The sequence below is a fragment of the Tachysurus fulvidraco genome, chromosome 23 (genome assembly GCF_022655615.1).
Source record: "Tachysurus fulvidraco isolate hzauxx_2018 chromosome 23, HZAU_PFXX_2.0, whole genome shotgun sequence".
NCBI lineage: Eukaryota > Metazoa > Chordata > Actinopteri > Siluriformes > Bagridae > Tachysurus > Tachysurus fulvidraco.
This window is the reverse complement of record NC_062540.1, coordinates 21,063,180-21,070,679: the sequence shown is the minus strand read 5'-3', so window position 1 is coordinate 21,070,679 and position 7,500 is coordinate 21,063,180. Positions and strand designations below refer to the sequence as shown.

The window sequence follows — 7,500 nt, the reverse complement described above, 5'->3', positions numbered from 1 at the left end:
TCCTTTCCTTTGTAATGCAGTCTATTTCAGTGCCTTTTCAGGTTCCAATTTCAGGTCTTTATACTCCAAGTTCTATCATCTTTACAGACAGATATACAGCTGATGATGATGATGATAATGATGATGATGATGATGATTTAAAAATATACTCCTGAATAGATCTCAGCTGTGGTACTGGATTATTTACACTCTTTAGTCTGTAACAGAAAATTCATTCCACAAAAAAAAAGAAAGAAAGAAAGAAAAATAAAAGTTAAAAAAATGACCTGAACACACAGCTTGGGAGTTTTTTTTTATTATTTTTTATTTTCTTTGTGTAAGCTTTAAGGTGCATCCTGTGCAGTAGGGGGCAGTGTTGCTCCATTATCTGTCCTCTATTAATTGTGTGTGTGTGTGTGTGTGTGCGCGTGTGTGCGTGCGTTTTTGTTTTTAAAACATGACACTAATGTCGTTATGATTTTATTTCAATATATTATGGTTTATATCGCATTTCTTATATTTGTAATTTTATATATTTAATTTTTTTTCTTTAATAACAGTCTACAGTTAAATATATATTTAATATATTTAATGTTAATTATAAATGTTATTGTATACATTAATGTGTTGAGCTTTAATCAGTAATTCATTCGAAAACAATCTTACATTTTTAAATTTGATCGTATTTTTAACCTGAGCTAAATGTCTATAAATGTATAAAATCTATTTTAAACTAAACCAATTCATTATTAATATACATTAAATCAACCGATTCCTGATTGTGGACTTTTAATTTGGTCTTCAAATATATTTTCAAACCTAAATTCAAATGGAAATAGAAATGATTAATGATAAGAATTCAGTTTAAAAAAATATCCGTTTTATATTCAGTTAATGGACAAATGTAAAGACGTTAAAAAGCAAAACCTGTAAAAAAATGCAAATAAATATAAAAATAAAATACAAATAATTATATAACATAAAAATAATTAGTAGTTTAATAATTTTGTAAGATCATAGATGTCTTTCCCTAATAATACCCCCCCCCCACACACACAGATTTCAAACCATTTCCTGTTCTGATTTGATTTTCCTTTTATCTCCCCTCGCATTTATCGTTTTATTCTCTCTCTCTCTCTCTCTCTCTCTCTCTCTCTCTCTCTCTCTCTCTCTCTCTCTCTCTCTCTCTCTCTCTCTCTCTCTCTCTCCAGCTTGTCGCATGTGATGTCTGAAAGCGCTAAATCCTGATAAATTAAAGCTCTTTAATTATTTAAACACAGAGTCTGAGTGATTTATGCGTCCGAACGAGGCTGAGAGTGAAGGTGGGACACACACACACACACACACACACACACACACACACACACACACACACACACACACACACACACGTACTCACTCACACACGCACTCTCTCACACACACACACACATACACAGGCACACGCACACACACACACATAGACACACACACACATACATACATAGACACACGCACTCACTCTCTCTCACACACACACACACACACACACACACACAATCAGAATCAGGTTTATTGGCCAAGTTGACACACACAAGGAATTTGGTTCCAGCAGTTTGTGACTCTCAAAGGTACAGACATAAATAACACTATACTATACAACACACACAACACACACAACACACACACACACACACACACGTATGCACGCACGCACACATGCACGCACACACTCACACAGACACACAGCTCAGTGTATGTTTTTATAAAGTTTTACCAGTGAAGTTCAACATGACAGTCTAATAAAATGCTCATTGGCTTCATGACATACACTTGCTTACATTTGGGCAAAAGTTTGTGCCCCCTTTGGATAAAACAGAACTGATTATAAAGCTGTGTAGCTGCGCAAGTGACAGAGCAGCTGTTACAGGAAATTAATTAACACCTTCTGACCAGTCAGAGATCATAAAGAATAAAGCCTGATGTCACAATGTTCTCGGTTCCGTTCCTGCCTGCGTTCTGCTCTGGTAATTAGTTAAATGATCATAACCAGGCCTCCAAGCTACGACTCCAACTTTCTTCATGTTTTCATTTCTTGCCGATCTTTTTTTCTTCTTTTTTTGTTCCAGGCAGCTCGGATGTTAGCACTTAGATGTTAGATGGTAAAACACCGCCGCAGCGCTCGCAGGCAGGAAGGAAGGAATCACGGATATGTCCTCTTCTTCTTCTGCTTCTTCTTCTTCCTTTTTGTGTCAGAGACAGGAGTAGAGCAGGAAAGTGAACATCCTGAATAAAAATTTCATAAAGTTCGTCACGTCTGGTCTTTGATGCAGGGATTAGAAAGCGTGTGGAGTCTCGGGGCTGTGAGGAGACGCTAATTATCTCTACATGACCCTGAGGGGAAAAGCGCTTGCTGCAGGAGGAGCTGAGATTCACCGCTTCGTTTCAGCATCGGAATCCGATTTATCCTCCTTTTATTCTTCACATCCGTATGCAATCTAAAGGAAGCTGCACCTGGTGGAAGAGAAGGATACGAGCGATTTGTCTCGGTGTGTCTCCTTGTAACTTTAGAAGAACTTCGGTGTCACTGACTCAGACACTTACACAGACACTGACACAGACACTGACTCAAACACTGATTCAAACACTGATTCAAACACTGACACAGACACTGACTCAGACACAAACACCGACTCAGACACTGACACAGACACTGACACAGAAACTACACAGACACTGACTCAGACACTGACATATACACTGACACAGACACTGACACAGGCACTGACTCAGACACTGACATATACACTGACTCAGACACTGACACAGACACTGACTCAGACACAGACACTGACTCAGACACTGACACAGACACTGACACAGACACAGACACTGACTCAGGCACTGACATATACACTGACTCAGACACTGACTCAGGCACTGACACAGACACTGACACAGACACTGACTCAGACACTGACTCAGACACTAACTCAGACACTGACTTAGACACTGACTTAGACACTACACAGACACTGACTCAGACACTGACACAGACACTGACTCAGACACTGACTTAGACACTACACAGACACTGACTCAGACACTGACTCCAGAAGAATACAGGAAGTTTATATGGTTGTGTTCTTTCAGGATGTGTGAGAGGTTCTGGGAAAGTGTTTTGGAGTAAGACAGTAAAAGTCCTACTATGAGGTTGTCCTTAGCTGTTAGGTTTGGATTGTTTGAACATGATCATGATCTAAACATGATCTGAATAACAAAAAAAAATCAGAAGGCATCTTTGAGGTGTGTAGATGAGGACAGAGACGAACGAGTTTTTAATCTGTATTTTATGCCTGGAGCTCCGGTTTCCTCCCCCGGTCCAAAGACATGCATGGTAGGTTGATTGGCATCTCTGGAAAATTGTCCGTAGTGTGTGTGTGTGTGTGTGTGTGTGTGAGTGAATGAGAGTGTGTGTGTGCCCTGTGATGGGTTGGCACTCCGTCCAGGGTGTATCCTGCCTCGAAGCCCGATGACGCCTGAGATAGGCACAGGCTCCCCGTGACCCGAGACGTTCAGATAAGCGGTAGAAGATGAATGAGAGAGTGAATGTACACAAAAAAAAACCTGCGTTCAGGTTTCGCTTTCTTGTTAGAGTTTAATCAGAATCTCTCAGCACTGTAGTTATTAAATACATAAAAAAGTATATAAGTTTAAATAACCAATAACAACAGTTTCTCAAGAGGTGTAAAGATAAACAGATAAACAGATAAACACACAGCATGATCCATTCACTTTCTGACACTGGACAGAAAAGACAGAGCTGTAGCACTGCAGAAATTAATAAAAACATGTGTATAAATGTTCTAAACTTTATAAATATCAAGTCCTTTCTCTAGAGCTGTGAGTTTTTGTGATTTCTTAACACACTTGGTGACGATGTGTTTATTACAGAGCAGTTTCTGGATATCAGCAGTGCTTAGAACCTCTGAACCACCAGGGGGCGACATAACAACACAGCATGTTTAACTGAGTTTTGTGGGCGTGGCTACACGTACTGTTCACATAACGCATTGATTCGATTTGAAAACGTTTACACGAGCACAAAGAAAACTCAGTGAAACTGTTAATAATTTTGTAAATCTCAGGCAATTTTAGTAGTTTGGTTTAGCTGGAAACTATAAAAGTGTTTTAGGGCCACTGATTTTGAGAATAAAGTTGTGAGATTTCAAAAAAAAGTTGTAACTTTTTTTTTTTTTTTTTTTAGAATTTTAAGATAATATTTATCGAATAAATTCTAAATATTTTTTAGAAACAATTCTGAATATTTTCAGAATAAAATAAAGATATTTTGAAAATAAAGTCTGAATATTTTTAGCATTGTTTTAAATAAAAATATGAAAAAAAAACTTTTGAGAACAAAACTAAAAAAATAAATAAATAAACATTTTATTTTTCTTATTATTAGCGTTAGCGCCTCATCTGAAGTGAGAATAAACTGCAGCAGCTGTAAGCAGACATCTGGAACCATCTCCAGCTTCACCTGTGATTTCTCCTTCACCAAAATCACCATCACACGTTTTCGCTCGTTACAGGATTCTAACTTCATGCTCACAATATTCAGACTTGTGACTTTCTTTTTCTGACAAAATATTTGGACGCAGTCTAGCTTTAGGGTGTGGCTTCAGTTCATCAGGCATCGTTTGTGCAGTTGTTCAGCTTAATTTAATTGAACTCTCTCTCTCTCTCTCTCTCTCTCTCTCTCTCTCTCTCTCTCTCTCTCTCTCTCTCTCTCTCTCTCTCTCTGATTTTGCACACACTGCCAAATTCCTCCATATCAGGAGGAAATCGAGGCACAAAAAACAGAGTGATGAACCTCATACTACATTTTTTTTCTCTTTCAAACGTTTAAACATCGAGCCGGTGGGCATCCCCAGCTTCAACACTGTATCTGCATTTTCTCGTCTTCCGCACTCTTTCCGCCTCCTTGTATCATACTGTACCTCCTGAGAGTGGGGAAAAGGCTTACCTTTGATTTAATAATGCCAGAATCCATCCTGGTTCTCGTTGGGTTCCTGCAGCTTACTAGGGGAGAGAGAGAGAGAGAGAGAGAGAGAGACAGACAGACAGACAGACAGACAGACAGACAGACAGACAGACAGACAGACAGACAGAGGGACACAGAGAGAGAAAGAGAGAGAGAGAGAGAGAGAGAGAGAGCAAGAGAGAGATAGAAAGAGAGAGAGACACAGAGAGAGAGATAGAGAGAGAGAGAGAGAGAGAGAGAGAGAGAGAGAGAGAGAGAGAGAGACAGACAGACAGACAGACAGAGGGACACAGAGAGAGAAAGAGAGAGAGAGAGAGCGAGAGAGAGCAAGAGAGAGAGATAGAAAGAGAGAGAGACACAGAGAGAGAGAGAGAGAGAGAGAGAGAGAGAGAGAGAGAGAGAGAGAGAGAGAGAGAGAGAGAGAACCACCTGATGTCATTCTGAACTCCACTTGAACTACAGATTCATATTTTGGTGTCTTTACAATCTGCAGGTTGAGGATCTTCATGTCCTTTAACGACTATGAAGATCAGACCGATTACAGAAAGTTTCCCAGGTCCGATCTTCACTGGTGAACTCTGACATCACTCAGATGTAAAGTAAACACCTGTACCGTGATTCACATCTTCTTTACGGCCCAAAGTTTCTCTATGTGTGAGGATTTTGCCCTGATCATTTCTTCAATAATTTGTGCTCCATGTGGTTCAGGGGCAAGATCCTGAGATCCGCCGTGGTGACCCGAGAGCAGCTGAAAGAAAAAATGTACAAGCTGCTGTACGACTTCAGTAACGCTTTAATTTTGACACAAATTATACACAACATATTAAAGATCATGATTCAGGGTAAAATCCAAGAGCTTGCTCTTACTTTTCACTGAAATCATCTCACACAGTAAAACCTGCTTTTAGACCGTGCGGTCATTAGATATTTTTGTAAACGAATCAGTGAATCAAAAATAACCGTTTAAACGAGTGATTCATATGAATCGATTCACTAAATATACACTCAAACGTTTCATCTCTGTGTGTAATCTCCGTGGAGCCGAGAGCTACTGAGTTCTGCGGAATAAGTAAAAGGATGTGTGTGTGTGTGTGTGTGTGTGTGTGTGTGTGTGTGTGTGTGTGTGTGTGGCACAGCCCTCGGTTATTATTCTCACATTAATTTTTCCATTTGAAATTTGGATACTTGGGTAAGAAGGGTGTGAGCTGGGGAGAGATGGCCGCGGAGGCTGTCGCGTCCGACACAGGAGGCAGTTTCACTCCCAAAACAGCCCTTAATTATCCCTGAGACTGACTGCCTCCTACACACACACACACACACACACACACACACACACACACACACACACACACACACACACACACACAGAAAGCCTCACTGATTAGGTAGAGGTAGAGTTGCTCTTCTATTTCCAGTAAGCAATGTTACATGAAGAACTCCCTCCTGTCCTACTCCTAGTCTCTCTCTCTCTCTCTCTCTCTCTCTCTCTCTCTCTCTCTCTCTCTCTCACACACACACACACACACACACACACACACACACACACACACACACACACACACACACTGTTCCTCTTAATTAACTCTCGCTGTTGCAGAACATCACTTTTAGGACAATATTTGTGGTTTGTCGTCTCCCCGCGTCTCTCGGAGCTACGCCCGGAATTTGGCTCCAGTTGCAGATTGTCGCAGTTCGTTTTCTTTTCTTCGGCCCTTACACACAGCTCTTTTTTAATTTTTTTTCTTCTGAATAGGAAGGGGGGATAAATATGTGGTGAATATCAGTGTGTGGACAGTATGGGAACGGAGAGGAAATCAATCACCGGCGCCATGAAAAAAGGACGCTTTGAGCATAATGTTGTTGTGTCTGTCACAAACCGGATTAAGCCAGACACGTCGCAACTGTTGATGGATGACAGCAGGGTTTCGGGAATGTTTTATTTATATATTTATATTTTTTTGGGTACATCTCTGTTTTCTTCAACATGAGACATTGACACACACACACACACACACACACACACACACACACACACACACACACACACACACACACACACCTCACGTAAGACTTACTTATCCACACACTATGATGTATTAGTTACTTAAATCTTCAGGAAAACACTCACAGGCCTCCTCGCCACTCGTCTCCGTGCCAAACCCTTGCCCTTTGTTGTTTTGAAATGAATAGCACCTCCATTTTCATGGGCTGGAAATGTTTTACACAACCTGCATCAAACCTGTGAACGAAAGCTACGACGTTTGTTAATCCGTGACCTAAAAGAATCTCCGTATTACGTGTAAACGAGAGGTGCATGAAGTGAAGTGTGTGTACGGTAGAAATCATTAGAATTATTTAGAATGTGTTTGATTGGCGTCAATTGGTGCTAATTTTGGTGGCCGTCACAATTTTATTCATTCATTTTCTACCGCTTATCCGAACGTCTCGGGTCACGGGGAGCCTGTGTCTATCACCCTGGACGGAGTGCCAACCCA

General features: G+C 40.4%; 1 protein-coding gene across 2 annotated transcripts in view; it reads left to right on the top strand.

Annotated features, from left to right (window-relative positions):
• rnf114 (ring finger protein 114) overlaps positions 1-271 on the top strand; it is an 8,218-nt gene extending 7,947 nt beyond the window's left edge. For both annotated transcript variants that reach the window (XM_047807011.1, XM_047807012.1), the window contains exon 7: positions 1-271. This exon is cut by the window's left edge and continues 636 nt beyond it. The gene's annotated coding sequence lies outside the window, so the exon portion shown is untranslated.
• Positions 272-7,500: the final 7,229 nt, after the last annotated feature.